Here is a 24,775-nt window from a genome sequence, read left to right as displayed (position 1 = left end):
ATTTTAAAAGATCCTCTGAAAAATATTTCTACCAAAAGGGTAACAGTGGTCCTTTAGTGGTCACATTGGTGAAACTGAATTTATCAGATGGATGAGTCAAACTTTGAAAGGCACAGAGGAAATGGCTGTGTGTCCATGAGCAGGTGACTCAAAGCTCTCAAAGCTTCAGTTTCATCATCTTCAAATTGAAAGTGGCACCAACTAGCTTACAGGCTGATGTGATGAGGTGAGATGACCTGTGAAAGCACCCAACAGTACTTGGACTTACTACTGTTGGACTTGAACCTAGTAGGACACACTGATAACGAGGCACTGAAGTGGGGGAAGGGGATGCATGCAAGTCTAGATGGTGCTCACAGGTTCAAACTCTTGACGCTGGGAGAACAACAGCATACCTGGAACAAAGCTGTGAAGTCCTGGGTGACAGGGTGACATGTGAAAATGCTGAGGAGGACTAGTAACAAAATAATGGAGACACAAACTAGGAGGTCATCCAAAGACACATTCTACCAAAATATATATATATTAATTTTTTAACTTAAAGCAAAAATTTCTCTAAATATTTTTGTAAAGCTTTTCTTGATAGTCTGAAGTATACACCATTAAAATCACATTATAATGCATTTAATTCTTATTTTATTATTGCTCAATGGAAGCAACAAAGAAATACTGAGATCTCAATAATAATGCTATACACAGAGAGACCTCTACATTTAGAAACTATCCATGTGGTTTCACTTAATGTCACTCTTTCTAGTGTTGTCAAGGTGTAGTATCTAAGAGAGAAATTCAGCTTTAACATGCATTAACCTGACATTCAGCCTTTGTAGACTGCAGTTTTAATGGCTAAGGCACCAAGAAAAACATTCAGTACAGAAAACAGTGAGGAAATAGTGAACAGTTATTACTAGGAGAATGTAAGCTATAATTAAAACCGCAGCTGTTGGGGCAAAGGGGACTCATTGTTGTCATGGAAACATGATTTTATTAATCCATGTCTCTCAACAGATAAATCAACTAATCCTCTGTTATCGTCACCACAGAAATGTAGTTTTTTTACATTGTTTAATATTTTTACCAGTATTAGCATATAGTACAAACTTTTACATAATAAAATATCTCAAAGCTAATAATTGAGATGTAAAAGTGAGTTCATTTTTTGATGTTTCTGCATCAATAGCCTACTAAAATGCCATACTATGCTGCACATTTATCATGAAAATAGAATATTAAGTAGCTAAGGTGAGGCAGCAGCAAATCATAAATGGACAAAAAATGGTAGAGTAAGGGAAAGTACCCCACCACTCTCCCAAGACAGAAAGAAACAAAGCCGCACATGTTTGCCATGCTAGGAAGATCTAGATTTCAAGTATCTTGTTGTCCCAGTAAGTGCTTCTGCTTAGGAAGTTACCTGTGCTAGTTATTTGTTTAGAACATGTCAGTACTGTGGCTATGTGACAACTGCTACAGTGATTTGATTTTCTTATTTTTTGGATTGTGTTTTCTACTGTAAAATAAAATGCTGTGTTTATATTCCCTTTATACTCCTCTCTAATATTAGAAGTCCACAAATTCTCAAGCAATCCTGTGGATCGTTGGTTCTCAATGCCTATTGGGTGACCACTGGCAATGTCTAGAGACACTTTCTGATTGTCACGCTGTGTGAGACTGGTATCTATTGAGTAAAGACCAGGGATGCTGCAAAATATTTTATAATGCCTAAGACTGACTGACACAATAAATATTTGATTCCAAACACCAATAGTCCCAAGCTTGAGAAATTCTGCAGTAGAGCAAACAAGTAAAAATGAAACAAAAAAATTTAGCATCAACAACAAAAGAAATCTATTTTTTTGGTATGGTGAATTGAATGAACAAGTCAGTTTTTAAGTTTAACAATAATTATGACACCCTATTTTTTAGGAATGGCAATGAGTTCTACTTGTCTATAATTAAGATTTGAGATTGAAGAGGAAAACCTTACCATCAAAAGGAATGAATAGAAATGAGGGAAAAAAATGGCCATGACAGTGCTACGCATGAAAATGTACGGCATCAAAAGAATCTGTGAGGCACTTCAGTTTTTGCTAAGTGTATGAAACTATTGTTTTACTTTTCAAGATTCATTTGGGTTTAATTTTCTATATATTTACAAGTTGACTTCTTGAGATTGCCAAAGCTACACAAATCCGGGAAAGTTAGTTGGGTCCTTTATTTTGGCCTCTGCAGAATCTGTAGCTGCAAAATCCAGTCTTCTTTATCAGGAGCAGATCTTGAAGGTTTTACCATATTTATACAATGTTTAGACTTGGTAGCTGATGTGAATGATTACATGTTTCCCTCACAACCACGCTGACATTTATTTAGCATTGGCTGCAGCTTTTTAAATTTATATAATCATATATGCTAACAACTCACAGAGCTATAAAACCTCTTATACAAATCTCAAAGCAGGATACATTAAACATAAATATTATTTTTAGAATCATACCACCACTGCAAATATGCTCAAGTGAGGAACTGGCTGGGAATCCGCTTTCATGTATTTTGAAAATCTCAAGATATATTTTTAGAGACACTAAAAAGCTAGGGAAAAATTATTGCCAGACACACCAATAGAAGAAAAAAATGTACAAAATACCTAGTTTGATAAGTTGCCCTTGAAAGTCACATATATACAAGTTCAAAATTCGGACCTATCTCCACAAATATTCTATAAGCTCAAAATGTTACAAATAGTCCTTTCTGTCCTCTAAAGTAACTGTGAGTATTTTCCAGTTTCTGCCTGTATGTTTTTACAGTGGTTTTATGTGCTTTTACATATGCTCACCAAATTTAAATCTTTATAAATCAGAGAGACATAATTGCCTTTACAGCATTTTAGATCCATTGAGTAACACATTGTTTCAAAGACATGATATTCCTCCATCTGTGAAGAATAAGTTCTATTAAAATAGGTACTGAGAAAAAAAAATCTACAACACACTAGTATAAAAAAGGCCAAATGAATAACACTTTTGAATGAAATTACATTAAATAAAAAGCAAAGTAAGACTAAACTACACATCAAAATGTGCCAACTCTGGGCCAGGCAATGCACTTGATTCTAGAGAGAAATGCAAAAGAAAGAAAAAAACCATGTATACTTTGAGACAGTATCAAAGTGCTTCTTACATATCCATATGTTCCCTAAAAATAAGTTGAGACTAAAATGTCTTTAGGAGTGAAATGGTTAGGGGACTTTCTTTTTTGCTAGTGTGCATGGATCATGGCATAAAACATGCACTTAGCATAGGTCTCTAACTGCTAGATTATCATATTTCTGCACTGATTAAGGGAATGATATCCAGAGACAATTTCATGATATAAAGCAAGAAGACAAAGAATGAATGGTTAATTGCTAGTAGAAGAGAAAAAAAAATAATCAATTCTAATCTTCTTATTGTCAGAGCCCTAATACTAGGGATCTAGTACTGTGAGTTGTTAATATATATAATTATATGCAAGTAAGAAGCTGCAGCCAATGCTACCTCAGTGTCAAACAGTGCTGTAACAATGCCAGGGGCTTTCTTGCCATTTCTTTTGATGTTCTCAAAAATATGTGCAATCCCTTGACACTTTCATTGACTCTTACAGCTCTAAGAATATTGAGGCCTAAATATTACTGTTGCAGAACCAGCAAAGTTTAGCTGATCTTTCGTTTCCTAAGCTCCAAATAAAATTGTTCACTGGAGAAACTGTCAAAAGAATGTTCAAGAAGGCAACACTTCAAACTTTATATTCTATCCAAGGTACTCCATGATCCATTTCTCTTTTAAGTCACATAGGAGCTTCTGCTAACCTACCTCAAATTGCACATCTTGTATCTCATTTTTAAAGAAACTTAAACAGCTAGACTGAGTCAAAATGGGGCTGGGTCAACACTCAGACAATTTTCAGGAAAACAAAATATTCCCTGCTACTTGAAATTTTGTATATGTCAGAAAAATTCTGCAAAATTTTCACATACTTTCCAAAGAAAATGGATGGCAATTTTGAACATCATCGTCTTAGAAAAAGTACTAATTATTTTCTAAGCATACTTGACCAGAAGATTGATTTATTAAATATGCGTAGTTTACGGTACAGGAACCATAACACAATAAAAGTGTTTAAAAAAAATCAGCTCCTCTTCCTAGCAGAACTATTCAAAACGTCAAAATATTAAAAATAAGAAAGAAGAAATAACTACCCCCCCCAATCTAGATAAGTTGATTGTTCTAAAGTCCCAAATTTCTTGGCTCGTACTAATAGTCATAATTACTTTTCCCAAAGGTTTGATTTCTCCTGAGATGTTTATCAGTTGAAATGCTCTTGAACTTGATCAAGAAATGCACACATCACTCAGATCATCAGTGTCACTGCCCACATATTAAACTGAACCAAACATGGGCGAGTGACATCCCTCCCCCCATTCTCTTTGAATCCGTAACCCACTTATGTGTCATTTACTTCAAATTAGCTCTTTTCTTTCCTCTATTAGTTCTGCTAAAGCAGATGGTATCATCTAAATGTGACTATTTGCTACTGGCTTACTATACTCTCTTCTGACGACCAGATGTGTCTTTTGAGCTTCAGTTCTCAAAGGTCTGCATGTTATTAGTCCATATTCACCGTACACTAACTAAGAGGCTACGAGGTCAAAACCACAGAATTAGCAAGAGAATTGTCCTTGACTGTAATATTGTGAAGAAAAGAAAAATCTTTATTTTTTACACAAATTAAAAAGCACACCTTAAAGAGTAAATATCCAAATGGCTAAGCTGATTTTTCTGTTGATCCACTGACATATGCCTAGAAAAGTTATCAACATTTCATTTATCATCATTCTCCCCTGCCCCACGGAAGCTGCCCACCAACTATGAGAACGAAAAAGATAGGACCCACATTTACCAAAAGAATTTCTAAATGTCAAGTAGAATTTATTTTTAGGGACAAAATAGTGAAAAAGGCTTGCTCGAAGAAGTCACCTAGTTGCATGTTCACATCTTTACTAAATTTTAGAAAGGTAAAAAGATGTAGATTTTTGTAGAATAATTAGACTTGTCTCTTCAATAGTTATTTACATTTTTAAAAAACTTAATGTTAATTAAAAGGAGTTTATCAGATATAAAAATCAGGTACAAAAGTTGGCCCTGGATTGGAAACCGGCATATACAACAACTCAGTCATTTTGTTTTGTTTGTTTGTTTTGTCTAAACAGGAACAACAACCAAAAGAAGGTGCTGGTAGTTGCAGAAGAATGTGAGGCTAAAGGAAAGACTTTGTAGGATTAAAGAAATAACAAACGGTTCATATGCTCACAGGAATGAACCAATGGAGAGGAAAAGTGAATGATTTGAGTTAGAGTAGGGAAAACTGCTGAAGAGATGTTCTTGAATAAGCAAGAGAGATCTGGTGCACATGTGAAAAGTTTGGTCTTAGATAAAGGAATGGAGAGCTTATTCATTCCATAGGTACAGGGAAAAAGATGAAGGTACATTTCTATGTCTATTTTACCAGAATATAAACACAACTGGAAATGTCAATAGAATTTCATGAAAAGAATTAATTTGAGAAAAATTGTTGGCATCTTGTAAAATTAAGTTTGCACACAAAGAAGAGAGCTCTATGGAAAGAAATTGGTAGATGTGGTAGTGGAAACGCAAATAACTGTCTCTTCTTTACTTCTCAATAAAAAAGAAAGTGCGGTCATCACTTAGAAGCGTTGATGAGAAAGGAAATACTGGATGTCAGGAAAGAGAAGTTATTTGAGAGAGTGGCAAAGTGATTGGATCGGGCAGTGTTACAGGACTCTCGGGCAGCACAAAAGACTGACTTGAGCTTAATGATCATGCATCTAGAATGATTTTTGTCACCATGGCTGGATGGTGTTAAACCACCACACTAAAATAAAAACAAGTGATTAATTACAATTTAGGTAAGAAAGACTCCAAAACTCGAATAGGCAGATCCATGGTCAGAAAGATGGCCCTTGCCTTATCAGAAGGAGTGGTGAGTAAGTGCCCATGTATATGTTTTAATTAAACCATTTAGATATAAGTGTATTATCGCCAAGATCTGTTGTTTTAACTACACTTTTCAGTTGATGACCATAGAACATTAAGAATTTTCTTGAATAAGCAAGCTTCAACAATTCAAGGTGTATAAGTTTAAAATATAAGAATTAATGAGTCAGACAAGAATCATCTTTTACTTATACCATCAATAGACCATGAAGAACTATATTTTAACATATTATTTATATTAGTAATATAAGTGTAAAAGAAATCAGAATAGATTAGTAAGAGACATCTTAGGAAAACTACTACAAAACATCAGTAATGAAACTAAAGTAACATTTAATGTCAAATGATATTAAATTTTCCTTAGTAAGAAAACTAAATTTTACAAGATGTCAACTTTTATTCTTAAATTATTGCTTTCATTAAATTTTACTGAAATTTCCAATTGTGTTTTTTATTAATTTTGTTTATTGTGGTAAGATATATATATATATAACAAATTTTACCACTTTAATCATTCTTAGGTGTTTTAGTTCATTTCAGTTCTACAGCATTAAGTTCATTCACATTGTTGTACAATCATCACCACCATTCATCTCCAAAACTTTTATGTATTCTTCAACTGAAACTTTGTATGTGTATACCCTGTTTCTTTATCCATTCATCAGTTGATGGACACTTGGGTTGATTCCACCTTTTGGCTATTGTGAAGAATGCTTCACTAACATGGGTGTACAAATATCTCTGAGTCCCTGCTTTAACTTTTTTTTTTGATAAATATGAAGAAGTAGAATTGACAATTGTGTTTTTTAAATCATAAGATATAGTTCTAATCTTTAGCATGATTAAGAAACAAAGATATATACACAAAAAAGGTTTCTAAAAGAAGGGTTATACTAGAAATTGGAAATAAATGTTAAAATATATTAAAGACTTAAGTAATTAATCAAAAATATAAGGAAAGATATATAAGTGTAGCAAAACAAATATCTTAGTTATAGAATATAAACTTTAAAAACAACTTTTTAGCCATCAGGAAAATGCAAACCAAATCACAATGAGGTACCATTTGACACCCACTAGAATGTCTATATCAAAAACAAAAAACACAGATTATAACAAGTCTTGGCAAGGATGTAAAGAAATGGGCACCCTCATATCCTGCTGGTGAGAATATAAAATGGTACAGCCACTTTGAAAACTAACATCTCTTTAAAAGTCTAAACATAGAGTAATCATATGACCCTGCAATTTCACTACTAGGTATATCCCATGTAAAATGAAAACATATTTCCATCCAGAAAATTGTACAGGAATATCCATAGAAGCATTATACTAGTAGTCAAAAAGTAGAAAACCTCCAAATGTTCATCAACTGATAAATGGATAAATAAATGTGGTGTATCTCTATAAAGGAACATTATTTGGCAATAAAAAGTAATGAAGTACTGATATATGCTGTAATATGGATGAACCTTCAAAAGATTTTAAGTGAAAGAAGCCAGTCACAATATAGCATATGATTCCATCTATGTGAAATACACAGAACAAGCCCATCTCTAGAGACAGAAAATGTAATAGTGGTTGCCAAGGGCTAGTTGAAGCTTGAGGGAAATGACTGTTTAAGGGTATGGGGTTTCTCGTTGGGGTAGTGAAAATATTTTACTGATTGTGATATTGGTTGCACAACACTATGAATGTACTTAAAACCACTGAATTGTGCATGTTAAATAAGTAAATTGTATGATATGTGAATTATTTTACTTTAAAACTGTTAACCAAAAAACCAACTTTAATAATTGAAAAATAAAAACATCTAGTCAAACGGGAAAAATTAACTTATGTAAATAATTCCTGGGTAACTGACTTTTTTCCTTGAAATAAACATTATTTTGAATTGTTCCCATTCACAAATAGCTGCTCATGAAATATTCAACCAAATCTGAGGTGAAGGGGTATGTGACAGAGAAATATTTTCTAAATTAATGTCTGGGGAAAATTAGCAATAAGTTGACCGTATGGATTTTGTAAAAGTCTTGAAGTATTATATTAACATATATCAAGAACCTTATAATCACTGATAGTATGTTGTCCCAGTGATACTACTTCTAGTTATAAATTCTTATAAAAGAATGTAAATCACAAGCAAAGATATATGTGAACTCATTTTCATTATGTAATTACTTGTGATGGTAAAATAGTGAAAAAAATAAGCTTAACCATGGGTTATTTAAGGAAATTATAGCTTATTTATTTAATAGCTACTATGTAGCTACTAGAATTCATACTTCAGTTTTAAGGACATGGATAAAACCAACATTTTAATGATAAGTGGAAAATACTAAAATATCCAGTTTATATACAATTAAATACATAGAAAATGAAATAAAATGAGAAAATTATAACTGTGATAACAGTGGTTCAATTTGATTAGTAGTGTTTATCTAAATTTTTCCCTACTTTATTCTACCTTTCTGTTGTTTTCAAGTTTTTACAATAAACTTAGTGAAATTAATTAAAACAATATTTATATTTTTTAGGATTGTTTTAATTAGTGTCATGCCAGTACATGGTAGGCATATAATATTCTAATATAATTTTGATTAGAAAAAGTTTATTAGGCAGCAATATACAAGAAAAGATGAAAAAGAGAATGATGAAAAAGAGAATGACGGTCAGGTGTATCTTCAATAGGTTTAGAATAGAATTTTTACACAATCTTTTTCAGTTTCATATCATTTTCTAAAAGTTTTAAGTCTATCAATTTTCATGTCTTTACATTAAGTTGTTTATTTTATTTAGAAAAAGTAAAATAACTGCTTAGCCCATGATAGGAAGAAAAACAAAAATGGATGAGTAATTCATTTTTTTCTCTGTATTTTCCATCTTTGCCAAGAAAGAACTCTCTTCTGTGGCTTATGTTGCCTAAGTGTCTAAGATGTGAATGACTGTATCTAATTATTTGTCATGGAAAGGGTTCTATGACCTAGGAGTGGTAAAAATCACAAGGAAAAGGTTATAGATAGAGGTTTAAAAGACAGAAATAGCAAATAAATTGAAGATACTTATACCAGAGTATATAAGCAACAGCATGATCAAATGGTTAATCAAATGCCCCAAAACAGACCTCATTCAATTCAGTTTCACCCTGATATAGTCCACTTAATGCAGATGTGTTAAAGATCATGATTATAACATCTGAGAAGTCATTATAGTGAATGGGAGCATAAGATATTAAGAATATCACTTAGTAGTAGAAAATGATAATAACCAAAACTAGTATAGATGTGGCATAGACAAAACCTATAATGATCATTTTAATTAAGCAGCTACAATGTAGTTTATAGTTTTACATGCCCTTAAGAGATTTCTCCCAAGAATACTTGGAACAGTATAATAAACAATAAAGGTCTTTTAGTCATGATTTTAGAAAATATAATTTACCAACCCCTAAATTAAATGGCTAGCCATATGGACAAAGGGTGGATAAATGGACAAACTGGTTGGGTACCTTTTTAATGTATGTTAAAGCCTCCTGTCAATGTGTATATAGATAGAGTTTTTATAGACATAGGCAACAATTATATTTTTTACTATACTTTAAAGCACAAGTACCAAAACAAGAAGACAGCTTAATGACTTCCCAATCTACATCAAAATTACTAAAAATAATATGCTTCTCAAGTAATATAAACTCTTAAGAAGAAAGGCAGAATAAGGGGGCATGTGTTTCCATCTCTAAGGACTCTCAAACATCTAATTATACTATCTTCCACTAGAATGATAAAGATATAAAACAAAGAAACAATGTCTCATCTATATAATTTGCCATCAAATGTTAACAAATGTTCAATAGCCAGAAAAAATTTTCAGATAAAATATGAGCACAATATAATACCATATGGCAAATGTATTTTACTGCACAGATGGCTTATAGAAATTTACTGAAGATGGTTTGGAGATTTAATAGACACATGTAAGTTTGGGTCTTTAAAATGAGGCAATACAAGAGAAGAGATTACACAATGAAATGAACATAATAGGCATAGAAAAACATGCTATCATAAAGAAGAAGAAGAGAGTAGACGTGAAACAGGAGAAGCACAATATAATTGGAAACAATATAATTTTGTTCTAAATAATGACAACCCATATTACTATGACTTAAGATTGTGAATACTGAAGCTATATTAATAAATGACAGCAAATTAAGATTCATAAGTAAGTAATCAATTCAGCTTATCAAATTAATAAATTGCTACATCATGATATGATCACTAAGAATGATTTAATGATACAGATCTATTTTAACCATACTGGATACAGTGCTACAAATATGTGGTAGAACTTTTATTGCCTCAAACACTGTTGTCTTTTTTAATTGAATAATTGTCTTGAGAAGTAAATAAACATGTTCTATTTAAGATGATAAAGCAGCACAAAAAGTCGCTAGTGAAGATCACAGGTAATATCCTAGTGATTAATGAGGCAATTAGTCACACAACATCCTATTTAAGGCCCTCTGATAAAAAGTAACTATGGAGTCTTTTTTAAATTTATTGAAAATAATATGGTGCCTTCCATCTGCTTCACTGTTTGTGTTGTCAGTTTAAAATCATATTCATTATGTATTCAAGCATTTCTATTAGCAGTTGTTTGGCTAAAAAATTTCTCTAAAATATATGTTTCTATTTTGTTTGGCACACAGCAAAACTGAAACCAAATCATTATGTAGTTAATGCACATAAAACCAGATGTTTAAGGTCTCTAACTACACAGAAAAGGTTGATATATAATTGTAATATTTCATTAATTTTAAAATAGATCAATTTATTTAATGGAAATACATACTCATAAGAAATTAAAAGAGTTAGAAGTGTATTAAAAGAAAAGTAACAGTCACTTTCTTGATTCACTCTATTCACCCACCTAACCATTTCCACTTCCCATAGGTAGCAACTGCTAATAATATCTTATGTAGACTTTAACAAATTTTCTATTCATAGGAAAATTCCATGTGTATGTGTACATTTGGGTGTTACATACACATACATGCTTGCCTTGAATACATATATAGGTATAGTTAAAAATTTAAAAATTATGTATATGTAAGTATTTTCAATTGCTGTATTTTATTGTACCCTATGGTTATACCATAATTGGTTTAACTTTTTTCATAGATAGAGTTTTAGATGAACCCAGTTTTGCATTATTATAAATAATGCTGCAATGACTATCTTGCTATAAATTTCTTTGGATGATTGTATGACTTCATCTATAAAGTAGTCAAAACAGAAGAAATTTCTTCTATTTTAACTTCTAACAAATACTATGTATTTTCTAATAAATATTCTTCTAACAAATATCATGCATTTATAAACATTTCATATGTACTGCCAAACTGCCTTCCAAAATGACTGTACCAATTTTTATTCTTATAATTTTCCACACCTTTACATTTTCCCTACTTCCATTCTTCAATTTTCATATGACATAGTGATCACTGTACAATACAAACCTGTTATTTCTTTACTTAAAATCTCCCAATATTTCCCTACTATATTACTTTGCTGGGGTTACCAACAGAATATCACAGACTGGGGTGGCTTAAACAGCTATTCTGAGACTGCCATACGGTGAGGAAGCCTAACCCCAAGTAGGAACCACCTGTAGGCATTTCAGTTAACAGTTCCAGCTAAGACTAGCCTTCAAGAATCCTCCTAGGCACCAGACACGTGAGTGAAGAAACCTACAGACATGGAACTTGCTTAGAGAAGTCCCATTAAAATTCTTGTAAAGTTGGTTTTCTGGTGCTGACCTTTTTAGCTTTTGTGTCTGTATAAAATTTTTGATCTCTCCATCAAACCTGAATGAAGCTTGCCAGGTAGATTATTTTTGGCTGGAGGTTTTCCCCTTTCATTATTTTACATATGTTGTGCCATTCACATCTGGCTTGTGGAGTATCTGCTGAAAAGTCAGCTGATATCCTAAGGTCAGCACCAGAAAATCAGCTTTATAAGAAATTTTAATGGGACTTCTCTAAGCAAGTTCCATATATATGTTGCCTACAAGAGACTCATTTTACATCTAAAGACACACAGAGACTGAAAGGGAAGAGATGGAAAAAGGTATTTCATACAAATGGAACTCAAAAGAAAGCTGGGGTAGCAATACTTATATCACATAAAATAGATGTTAAAACAAAGACTGTAATAAGAGACAAAGAAAGGCATTATATAATGATTGAGGATAAGAATCAACCAAGAAGATACAGCAACTGTAAATAAGTATGTACCCAACATAGGAGCACCTAAATACATAAAGCAAGTATTAACGAACATAAAGGGATAAATTGACAATAACACCTACCATAGTAAAGGACTTTAACACTTCACTTGTATCAATGGACAGATTAACCAGACAGAAAATCAATAAAGAAACACTGTCCTTAAATGACATATTAGACCAAATGGACATAAATAAATAAATAAATAAATAAATAAATAAATAAATAAATAAAACATTCCACCCCAAAGTGGCAGAATATACATTCTTTTCAAGTATCTATAGAATATTCTCTAGGATAGATCAAATGTTAGGCTACAAAACAAGTCTCAATAAATTTAAGAAAATTGAAAAATATCAAGCATCTCTTCCGACCATGACATTATGAGACTAGAAATAAACTATAAGAAAAAAACTGCAAAAACCACAAACACGTGGTAGCTAAACAATATATTATGAAATAAACAATGGCTCACTGAAGAAATCAAAATAGAGATTAAAAAAATAAAATACCTGGGGTGCAATGAAACCAAGCATACAACAATCCAAAATCTATGGAGTGCGGCAAGAGCAGTTCTAAAGGGGAAATTTGTAGGAATGCAATCCTACCTAAGAAGCAAGAAAAATCTCAATTAAACGACCGAACTTACCCTAGAGGAACTAAAGAAAGAACAAAGAAAACCTAACAGTAGTAAAAGGAAAGAAATCATACAGAAATAAAATAGAGACAAAAAATCAGTAGGAAAAAAATCAATGGCTAAGAACTGGTTTTGTGAAAAGACAAACAAAATTAATGAAATTTAGCTAGACTCATCAAGAAAAAAGAGAGAGGGCCCAAATCAATAATATCAGAAGTGAAAAAGAAAGTATTACAACAAACACCACAGGAAAACAAAGGATCATAAGATATTACTCTGAGCAATTTTACATCAATAAAATGGACAACCTAGAAAAAATAGACAAATTCTAAGAAATGTACACTCTCCCAAGATTGAATCAGGCAGAAATAGAAAATATGAACAGACCAATTACCAGAAGTGCAATTGAATGAGTTAAAAAAAAAAACAACTCAACAAACATAAGCCCAAGACAACATGGCTTCACATGTAAGTTCTACCAAACATTTAGAGAAGAATTAACATCTATCTTCTCAAACTATTCCAAAATACTTCAGAGGAAGGAATGCTTCTAAACTCATTTTATGAGGCCAGTATCACTCTGATACCAAAACCAGATAAGGTATCACAAAAAAGAAAATTATAGGCCAATATCACTGATGAATATAGATACAAAATCCTCAATAAAATATTAGCAAGCTGAATTCAACAGTATCTTAAAAGGATCATACACCATGATCAAGTGGGATCGATCCCAGGGATGCAAGGATGGTACAATACTTTCAAATTAATCAATGTGCCACAACACATTAATGAACTGAAGAATAAAAATCATATGATCATCTCAATAGATGCAGAAAATGCTTTTGACAAATTTCAGCATTCACTTATGATAAAAACTCTCAACAAAGTTTGTATAGAGGGAACATATCTCAACATAACAAAGACCATATATATAGACCTACAGCTAACAATGTACTCAAGGCTAAAAAGTTGAAAATATTTTTTCTCTAAGATTGGGACCAAGGCAAGGATGCCCACTCTCAGCATTTTTATGCAACATAATATTGGAAGTCCTACCATAGCACACGGATAAGAAAAGGAAATAAAAGGAATCCAAATTGGAATGTAAGAAGTAAAACTAGCACCATTTGTAGATGACATATTAATATACATAGAAAATCCTAAAGATGTCACCAAAAAACTACTAGAGCTTACTAATGATTTTGGTAAAGCTTCAGGATACAAAATTAATATACAGAAATCTGTTGCATTTCTATACACTAACAATAAACCATCAACAGAGAAATAAAGAAAACAGTCTCATTTACCACTGCATCATAAAGAATAAAATACCTTGGAATATATCTAAGGTGGTAAAATACCTCTACTCAGAAAACTATAAAACTCTGAAGAAACCGAAGACAACACAACTAGATGGAGAAATATACTGTGTTCTTGGATTGGAAGATTGCATATTGCTAAAATGACCATACTACCCAAGCCAATCTACAGATTCAAAGCAATCCCTTTCAAAACAACCATGGCATTTTTCACAAAATTAGAATAAATAGTTCTAAAATGCATATGGAAACATAAAAACACTGACGGGCCAAAGCAATCTTGAGAGAGAAGAACTGAGCTGGATGTATCATGCTCCCTGACTTCAGACTATACTACTAAGCTACAATAATCCAAACAGTATGGTACTGACACAAAAACAGATATGTAGATCAATGAAACAGAATAGACAGCCAAGAAATAAACCCACACACTTATGACCAATTGATGGACAAAAAAGGAGGCAAAGAATACCATGGGAAATGTACCTGTGAAGAGTAACTGTGAGAACATAACACACTGAATAATAATAAACGATGATGTCTGTTGAGTGCCCATTACACAACTTTGTACAAATTTCTGTGAATTGTTAAAACAAACAAACAAAAAACCTTAAAACACTCATATGAGATTTTTCAGATGAGTGAAAGGAGGCCAAGGGAGTCAATGGAGTTACTCAAGGTCAGAAACTTAGTATAGGGAAAAGATAAGTCTCCTGAGCCATAATGCCTGGGATTAAGTTTTTAACTATTACCTCTCATCTAGATGGGAATATATAGTTATACCCCAGAATCTTTAAGGCTCATGTAAAGAAGGAAATCATTTAGATCCCCATTTAATTATTTATGCTGAAGTAGATGTGGTGATACATGTTCCAGCAGAAGTGTAAAGGTGGTAGGGCCTTTTGTCTTGAGCGTTCCTTCCGTAATGTGGTTATGGCAATGGGAAGTTACTCACGTGGAACCAGAGTGATGGTGGGGGAGAAGCGGTTAGGGGTCCTCTTTCTCTTGGAATACTTCTTTATACGACTTTTTGTCTTTAAAAAAATCAGCTAATGGTGAATGATAGTTCTGTATTCTTTTTAAACAAAACAGTTTGTGTCCATGTCCATGTGCTCATTTAATTCTATAGGTAGTTTAATGATAATTCAAAATTTAGATATGGTAGAAGTTTGGCTTAGCAAGCAGACTGAACATTGAAGTTCAAAGCTGTTTCCATAGGAAAAAAAAATCAGGAGTTTGTATCAAATACAAGGATGTGTTTGTTGGAGAATATGGTCTCTTTACTTTCCCAAGATTAGAGTGCTCATTTTAGAAAGTTCCCCAAATAAATTTCATGTTGAAATTTGGTGTACCTGAAAGTTTGATGCTATATTCAAGATACTTAGGCAAACACCTTGATACAGACAAATCACATCACGTGTCTTTCAATAAAACTTCTTCCATATGTGAAAAAATCTATTATCTTCAGATAGATTTATTAAAATAAGATTATTAGTGCATGAAAATATTTAATAATGTAGGAAATGCTCTAGGAGCCAGAACTGCCCCACTCCCCATTCTCTCCAGGCACTGTAACAGTATGGCAGTGCAGTGAAATAGAAGGATTAATCTCTATAATTTGGCATAAAACATTTTTCAAGGTATATTTATTTGCTGTCACAAGTTATTTTTTATAATCATCGTCAGAGTCTAAAACAAACCAGCTCATTTTTATTGTTTTAACTATAACTTTTCTCTGTTTTAGGAGTTTAAGAATTTAATGTCTGCTAATTAAATGATTTTCTGAATATTTTCATTAGGGTATATAGGACACTCTTAAGAAGAATTATATCAAGATGTGTAATAGGGGTGGGAGAGGTGCTTCCATTTTTTTATTCACCCTGTCTGAATTTTAAATTCAAGAATATATGTTTATTATATAATGCAAACCCCTTATTAAAAGTAAAAGGCTTTTTTTTATGGAAAAGAATAACTGAATTTTCTATATCATTCTATACAAAAGATTATCATTACCTTGGCTGCCAAGAGTTCCTTAACAAGCAAAGCATATTTAAGATGTTTGTTATTATTAGCAACATCGCTTCAGCTCAAGATTCTACTGACTGGGAAATTTAGCTTTCTCAACACCTTTGGCAATGACATAAGCATCCTATTCTTCATGTTCTTGGCCCTTCACTAGTAGAACATATGCCTTGACTTGTGTTTCTATAAATATGGTAAGTTGTGCTGTTAGCTACACTAGTGTCTTTTTCAAACTCACATTATATAAGAAGGATTTAATCTCAGTTGGAGATGTATTTATTTTTCCGGTTTCAGCATCACAGTCTCAACCCCACCTTTCCACCTTTCCAGCTCACTCTCTCTAGTACCCAAATTTGAACAACCCTTCAACTCCATCAAGAACTAAAATCCATTAATTCTATCACTTTTCACTGTTTTTACAGAACATTTCCTTCCTTTCCTGCAATGAATCATATAAATTTATTTTATGTGTTTAATATTTCTGCAGTCATCTTCAACTCCCTTGAACCTGTTACTTGCACATTGGGTTCTTTTCAGATTTCTGTTTTGTACCTGTTCTTCCTGGACCAGCTGGATATAGTGATACCTTCCGTATTATAAATCCATTTATGTCAGGTAGTCTCTTCCTTTTTTGTACATTCACTCTACATTCTCTTAGATGACACTCCTATCTCTACTTTTTATGCAACCCTACAACACTTTTACCTCTAGGACTCTTGTCCTAGGAATAGCTAGCACATGCAAAAAAATGCTTATGGATGAATGAATCTATTTAGTGATCATTTTATGCTTGCTTGTTTTGATTTTTGGGTTGTCTTTTCACATTGAATTATCCAAAAAGAAAAAAAAAAGATAATTTTTGAAGATATGTTAAAATATTTTTAGCATTTAAAAAAAAAGTTTCTTTTTTCTTTTATTAAATTTACAAATTATCTTACTGGGATTTAGTTCAGTGTGATTTATCTTCTTTTTAGTCTATTGGTTTGTTTTTGTTATTATGTTTTTTAGTCAAGAGTTTAAGTCAATTTTTTAACGCTTCCATCATATTTTAATGAAAATAAAATGCTATTTTTATAATGTTGCTTATTGTCTTACTGAAAGTCAATTCTTTATTTCAGATAGCATTTATAGGCATGCAGCACTCAAACACCCTAGGCAAATTCACACACAGGATGAAAAAAATTAATATTTCTTTCTCTTTTTTAAAATAAGATAGTGCTGACTGAGAATAGGAGGTTATTTTAAAATGGTAAACATTTGTAGAAATAAACTTAAAAATAAATTCCAGAAAAGGGGAGCACTTAATTGTCTTCTGACTTGTGTCTACTGAAATTAATATGCTTTCAATAAATTACCTACTTTTATTTAAGGAAACTCAAACCTGCCTTTGACATGTAGGATCAAATAGGAAATGTCAAATATTATGGACATTTATGTTTGTTCCTTGTACACAAAAATATTCATACTATACATATTATTCAATTTCCTTTTTATTTTTTTCAAAGTTAACAATGTGCCATGGACATTTATGCAGGTAGCTGAGTTTTTTGGCATTGATTTTTAGTAGTCTTTTATCTCATTAGGTGCTGCTACGCTTTGAGCCTATCCCTCACGTCCTCATGTTCACCTTCTTCCTTTATCTCCACCAGAGTTAGTTGTTATAATGCTGTTCCTGAATAAAAGTAGTGTAACGTACTCTGAAGTTTACTATTAATTTTATTATCTAATATCAAAGGTGAGCTCCTTTATATCATGGAAATTAAAAACTGTAGCCATCTCTCTGATTTATATAGCTGATAACTCACATACAGTACAAAGCAAAAAATAGTGACTCAAAAGTAGGACAAGAAATGGGAGCTCCCACTTGCTGAGTATTTACTATATGACAAGAGTGTATGTTCTTAACTTACAAATATTTTAATCTTAACCAAAAACTTCTAAGTTAGGTATTATTTTTCTTATTTTACACTAGGAAATCAGCTCTAATGAGATTATATTTCTTATTCAGAGTCTGAGAGATTATGACAAAAACAGAATTCAAATCAATGTTTTTCTGACTACAGGTGTTTGAAAGAATGTACAGTGAATTAAGACATGAGACATCAGACACCTCTGAAATAAATTATAGATGGTAACTTAAAATTCACATTTTGGAATAAATCAAATGTTACCCTAAATAAGTATAGAATTCAAACTAGTTCCTAAGTAAACTCATTTGGCATCCTTAACATTTGCATGAATTTCAGAATTCTGTAGTGAACTTTTTTATTCTGTTTTTAAAATTGCAAATTATGATTATTAAAGTTGCTTCAATTCATAAAAACTGCAATATTAAAATAATGTCTAATTTAATGTTTGGAAAGGAGGAAACACATTGTGGAAATAAGGGGACAGTATAAGAAAATTAAGTAACTACTGCACATTTTTCTGGTTAAAAAAAATAAGACAGTAACATGAAAAAGACTAAGCATGAACAAAGTAGTACATTGAGAGACAGACTGTAGTACAGAGTCTCCATTTGGAGAGAATTTCCCACTCTATCTCCCTCTTCCATCCCCCTTCTCGATCTCTCTTTCTCTCTCTGTCATACACTCATACACACACACACACACACACACACACACCCACTACGATGAGCTGTTTCATAAGTAACATGAAATGAATTATTAGCTAAGTCTCCAGAAAAATAATAAGGCAGTTCATTGAAATTGTTGTAGTACCTAAAGTAGAATATAGTCAACATGATAGCTTTAGATTTTGAACCTAAATTATTTATATCACCACTTTTAGAAATGTGAAGTTAGTATTTTTGCTATTTTGTAATGTTTTGTAGAACATTTATTCTCTTTTGTCATACTTAAAGTTTCATATATGCATGAGATGATATGGGGGAACATTTCACGTAATAATTGACTGTAAGGAGAAATATTCCATGATGCATTAGAAAATTACAAAAGGCACCATCATGTACTGAAAACATACGTTTGGCCTTTGAAAAATTAGCTAACTTTGGCTTCAAGTGCTGGTTTGACCACTTACTGTCAGTGGGATTTGGGCAGGTAAATCAAATTTTATGAACCTTGGCTTTCTCATGTGTAAAATGTAACGTATAATCAAGTATAGTACTAATAGGAGGACAGGATATGATAAGGTAGACAAAGAACAGAGTCAGGGAATTCCAGAAAAGATGATAGCTAGTAACAGTCAACAACTGTCAAGTGGTTACTACGTATTTGTTATAAACTCCGGATATGAATGGATATAGTTAATCCTCAAAACAATACCAAAAAATGGCTACTATCATTATTCCCATTTAAAATAACAAAACTGAGACACAGAGTTTGGTAACTATCCCTAAACCTCAGAACCAGGATTTGAACCCAGTTTGCCTGAGAGTGTGTAATCTTAACTAAAATGAAAAGACAAAACAAAACGAAACCTAACATTTATTGTATAATGAACAAAGAACATGAAATCAACAAACAAAAATACTCAGCACATAAAACATAATTTAAAAAGAAAACTTTCATGTATTTTACATCCTCTACTCATATCCAAGAATAACTGCCACATATTTAATGTGGAGATAACCAAAATGAGAGTTTCATATTGAATCACACTCCCCAGCTTGGAAGCATAGTGAGTCATGGCAGATTGGAAAATAACACAAATTCTTTAGACTCCTCCAATAATAACAAGACAGCCAAGACAGAGCAGAACATGTATGTGGGTTGTATGAAGATCGTGAAGCATCTCTTTTGGAGCTAGTTTTTCCATTGCCGTTGTCAGAGAAAGCAGCCTTGGAGAAGAAGTCACCTAGTATGTTTTTTTGTTTGTTTGTTTGTTTGTTTAATCCAGAATCAGTCTCCTGATTGGGAGGGTGAGCTGTGCACACAATTCTGCTTTTCACCTGCTGAAAAGAGGCATCTGTGCAATGAAAATTAGGTACTGAATTACAAACAGCACAGCGCATGAGCTGTAGGGCTGTCACTACCAGCAGACCTAACCAATCTAACCAAATTGGTTGTTACCCTCAAGCAAGAGATCAAACCAAACTCAAGTGGCACATCCCATCTTGCAGAAAACAGGTTAGACTTCCCACCTGGAGGGCAGGCCCTACACTTAGGACAACAAAAATTTTAAAATAACAAGGCACAAAAGAAGGCACGAAGTTCTCAAAAATTTTTTCTCTCTCTCCTGACAATCTGTGTGATACTGGCATTATTGAATTTCATTGCATGGGAGGGAAGAAGAAGCCCTGAAACTATTCAGCTAGAAATATAAGCTCATTTCAAAAGGATAAAAAAGTAAAGATGAGTTTGGGATGGCCTTACTGAAAAAAGAAAATCAAACAATATCTATATTGTTTGCAGTGCAAAAGGTACCAAATTGCCACCTGAATGCCAAATTGTGTTAGAAGCAGCTAAGAAGTGATACAAGTCACTTTAATTCATATTTCACTAGCCAAAATAAGTTATATAGTCACAGCCAACTTCCAAATGGGAAGCAGGAGGAATACCTTCCATGGCTTTGGAAGAAGAGGTAAACCCATTACCGGAAGGAGAAGAATAAAAGTTACTTCGGTTTTTAGTCATCCAAAAAAAAAAAAAAAAGGAGAATTTCTAATGGGAGACAGAGAGCGTGATATAAACAAAAGATTTTATTAGTGAAGTAAAAACGTAGTAAAATATAGCGCACCCCAGAGAACTGGGGGCAGGCCAATCCAAGAGAGGAAAAATGGCACTGCTCCTTTCTTTTTCCTGTTTTTATATCCTGGCTTAGGAAGCATTTTTTTTTTTGGTGATTGACTGATTGACGACGCATGTTCTTTGAGTGCTTAGGCTGATTGACAGCTCATATTCCTTGTGTTCAGGCACGCCCATCTCTTTTACGCATGTTTTTACCCATGATGCACACAGAGAAACCTATGGGAGGGGGCTCAAACTGTAATGTTAATTGCATTATAATGAGCACTGGGTCAGGTTAAGCCGGGTCCTTCTCTCTACCATGCAGCCACAGCACTGGATTCTAGCCAGCTTCTTTGCTAGACTTCATTTAGAGAAGTAAAAGGAGCCCCTTATCCTGGGCACAGGTATACTGTTATTTTCTGGGTCGCTTCCTCCCTCTTCCTCTCCCCCAGCCTGGTGATCATTTCTATCTAACTAACAAGCCCTATATCCCTCCTCTATCTCTCTTCCATTCTCTCTACCCTCCACCTTCTCCCTCTTTTATTCTTTCTTCCCCTTTCCTCCTCCTTCTCCCTTTGTCTTTCTTCTAAACACTGTTTACTGACTTTTCAGTTGTGTTATAAGATATGTCATAATTATTTTTCCTTGTATTATAATAAAACAAGAGAAAAATTACATCTTATGGTTATCAGACTGCATCATGATGGCTTGACAATATATTTTCAGATTATATACATTCTGTTGCATACATTCAAAAAGTATTCAGTATCTATTATGTGTGTGCTACAATACATTAGGTGATGATACGAAACTAAAAACTTTAATGTAGAATGCTAAGCTTTTGCTTTTGCTTTTTTCATATCTTTTTGGGTGTGATCCAAACAAACCATTTTGAAACACTGTTTTCATGAGGTGATTTTAGAACTATTTTCAGTACTGAAGAAGTCCTGGACCCTTCCCAGAATTGCCAATTTACTTGCAATATATTAGTCTCATTTTTAGCAAACAGTTGCCTGTGATCACAACTATGAGGCATGGCTTCTAACTTATAGAACTCTGTCTACAAAACTAAATAATAACCAGAGAAAAATCAGTTTCCTGCATTCATTTTCATCATCAGTATATACAATCTCATTAACAGTTTTCTTGTCTATAAACTGGGGATAACAAGAAACTTATATTTGTTGTGGGAATTAAGTGGGATAGTGTATAAAAAGCACTTACCATACTATTGCTTCATAATCAAATGAAGGATATACCTCTGATATAACCCTGTACGTTATGTGGTAAGTAAGCATCTCTTAAAATTAATGTATTAAAAGGAGGACAATGGCATATGAATAGAAAGCATGTACATCATGTATAGAAGATGAAGAATTAGTTCAGAGAAGAGTGGACATTTTTTAAAAAATCTCCCACTTTCAAAGAAATGAAGAGAGCAGATGAGATGAGACTGGTAGCCCGAGGACAACCCTCCAAACGAGATTCTGTGCTGGGAGTCGGTGTGCATGAAAATGATAAAGGTAACTAATATCATATCAGTGGAGCATAGCACTTGCTACTACGTGCATCTTTAGACTGAAAGAAAACTAAGTTCCAAGAAACTTTGGTACAGGATGATCAACAAGATGACATACTCTTGTATTTCATATTTTCACCTCAAAGACAAAGAAAAATTCTAGAGTCTCCAAATGCAAAAAGTCAGCCACTTATTAGTGGAAACAACAACAACAACAAAAAGCAATCTGAGTTCAAAACTTTTACAGAGGATTCATTTGCCAGTACTAGAAGATACATTTGCCAGGTCTGCAAAAGTTCGAGACATAAGGTATGACTGAATAGTATTATTCCCAGCCAAGTTATTATCGATTTAAAATATAAATTAATAAAATCTTATGGCTGAAATTCAGACAAGTATGTATGTATCAAAATAATAATCATCATCATTATCATCATCATCCTTCAGTTTTAGAGAAATTATGGTAAAAAGAATGATGATGAACATGAAAGGCATTTAAATAGAACACTGTAACTAAACATTTATGGGAATTTTATTTATAGACAAGAATGCAAATGTTTTAAATCTTGACAATATAAAAAAAATAAGTGAGACTATCTGGAAAGAGATGGTGATAAGGAAATGTAAGTGTACTAACCTCCTTATAGTTTTTAGAGGGTTTAACAAAAATTGTCTAAAATCAGAAAGTCATAAAATAGATTTATGTACATGTTTAAATAGAAATATCTCTAAGCTATAGCATTACATTAAAGTTCCAGGGATAGAATAATATCAAAAAGAAACCTAGCAATATTACTTGAAGGATGAAAGAACTTGTGAAGTGTAGTTATCTTTCAGCAGTGGGAAGAGTTGATGTCATGCATAAGGATAAGGCATTTCATTTTTACATATCTCCATTATTATATAGATTTTAACATATTGATGCATTATTTTAAAAAGAAAAAAATTATAGATACATTTATGAAAAGTAATCTACATTATTAGGTCATAGCGACATTATATACAAAAAAAAAAAAACTAGTGTATTTTGGAGTTTTTCTTCCAAAATCTCACAGCTACTGACAATATTACTGCTTAGAGTTTTAGGGAGTCTCCTTTTTGGTAATCTGATTTCTTCTTAAGATTATTAAAAGCTTCTGAAAAAATTCAATTTTGAGTACCCAGAGGATTCTATTTTATTCAAAAATTATTTTCCTGAAATAATTTTTCTGAGTCTCCAAGTTAAAACAATATTATCATATAACATAGGAATTTTCAGCACCCCTAGACTTTAAGGACTAGGTTAACTCATACAAACTAAACTCTTGATTGAAAGAGGCCTTAGAATACTATATGGCTTATGTGAAAAATTTGCAGTTTTTCACATATCTGCAATAATTTTATCAGAAAACTTCATATTTACACATGGAAATTATGCCTTCAGTAAAAATAGGTTTCTATTTAAAATTGGACTTCTTACTCTCAAATGATCTGCTGGGAAAAAGCAATTTTAGTATTAAAAGAGTTTATTACATTATGACAAATATACCAAAAAAACCCCCAAGTACATTCACTGTTATTATTTAAAAATAAATTAGGCTATACTAAATATTAGTCCCCAGTAGGCAATAGCTTAATATAAAGTAAGTTTCTAATTTACTCACAAGCAGTTTAGGATGGCCCCAGGAAGACAGGATAGGTGTGGAGGTCGGGGTAGATAAGGATGCTCTGTTTACTGTTATTCAGAGACTCAGGCTGAAGAAAGATTGATCTTCATTACCTGGTTTCCTGCCACCATAGGCACTGCAATCGCCATGAACTGGAAGACAAAATATGGCAAAGTATATGTGGAGGCTACCTTGGCTATGCCTGAAGGTGGCTGTCACTTCATCCTAATATTTTGCAGGCTGGAGCTCAGTCACATGGCCATATTCAAATGGATTAGAGGGTGGGAAAGCTAGATTAATTATACATCTATGTTAGACTTAAAACTGTCTACACATTTCTGGGGCCTCTGCCATCAAGGGGTGGGGACTTTTTTCCCCACACCTTGAATCTAATCTTGCCCAAATGAGTTGTTTTAACCAAAAGAATAGGATGTAAGTGACATGTGCACATTTGAACCCAGGACTGGAAAGGATGGCCGTTTCTGCTCTCTCCCTCTTGCAATTTGCCAAGACTGGAAGTCAGTCTAAAGTAGATGGGATGACCACACAGAGGAGAACCTGGCCAACAGCCAGCAGACACGTGAAAGGCCATCCTAGACCTTCCAGCCCCA

General features: G+C 32.9%; 1 long non-coding RNA gene across 1 annotated transcript in view; it reads right to left on the bottom strand.

Moving 5' to 3' along the window:
• The window catches only part of LOC140700231 (uncharacterized), a 196,520-nt gene extending 172,210 nt beyond the window's left edge, over nt 1-24,310 (bottom strand). The window contains exon 1 of the long non-coding RNA XR_012078580.1: nt 24,162-24,310. This is a non-coding gene — a long non-coding RNA (uncharacterized lncRNA). The remainder of the gene's footprint in view (nt 1-24,161) is intronic.
• Nucleotides 24,311-24,775: the final 465 nt, after the last annotated feature.

The sequence above is a fragment of the Vicugna pacos genome, chromosome 12, assembly GCF_048564905.1.
Source record: "Vicugna pacos chromosome 12, VicPac4, whole genome shotgun sequence".
Taxonomy (NCBI): domain Eukaryota; kingdom Metazoa; phylum Chordata; class Mammalia; order Artiodactyla; family Camelidae; genus Vicugna; species Vicugna pacos.
This window is presented reverse-complemented; position numbering and strand designations above follow the sequence as displayed.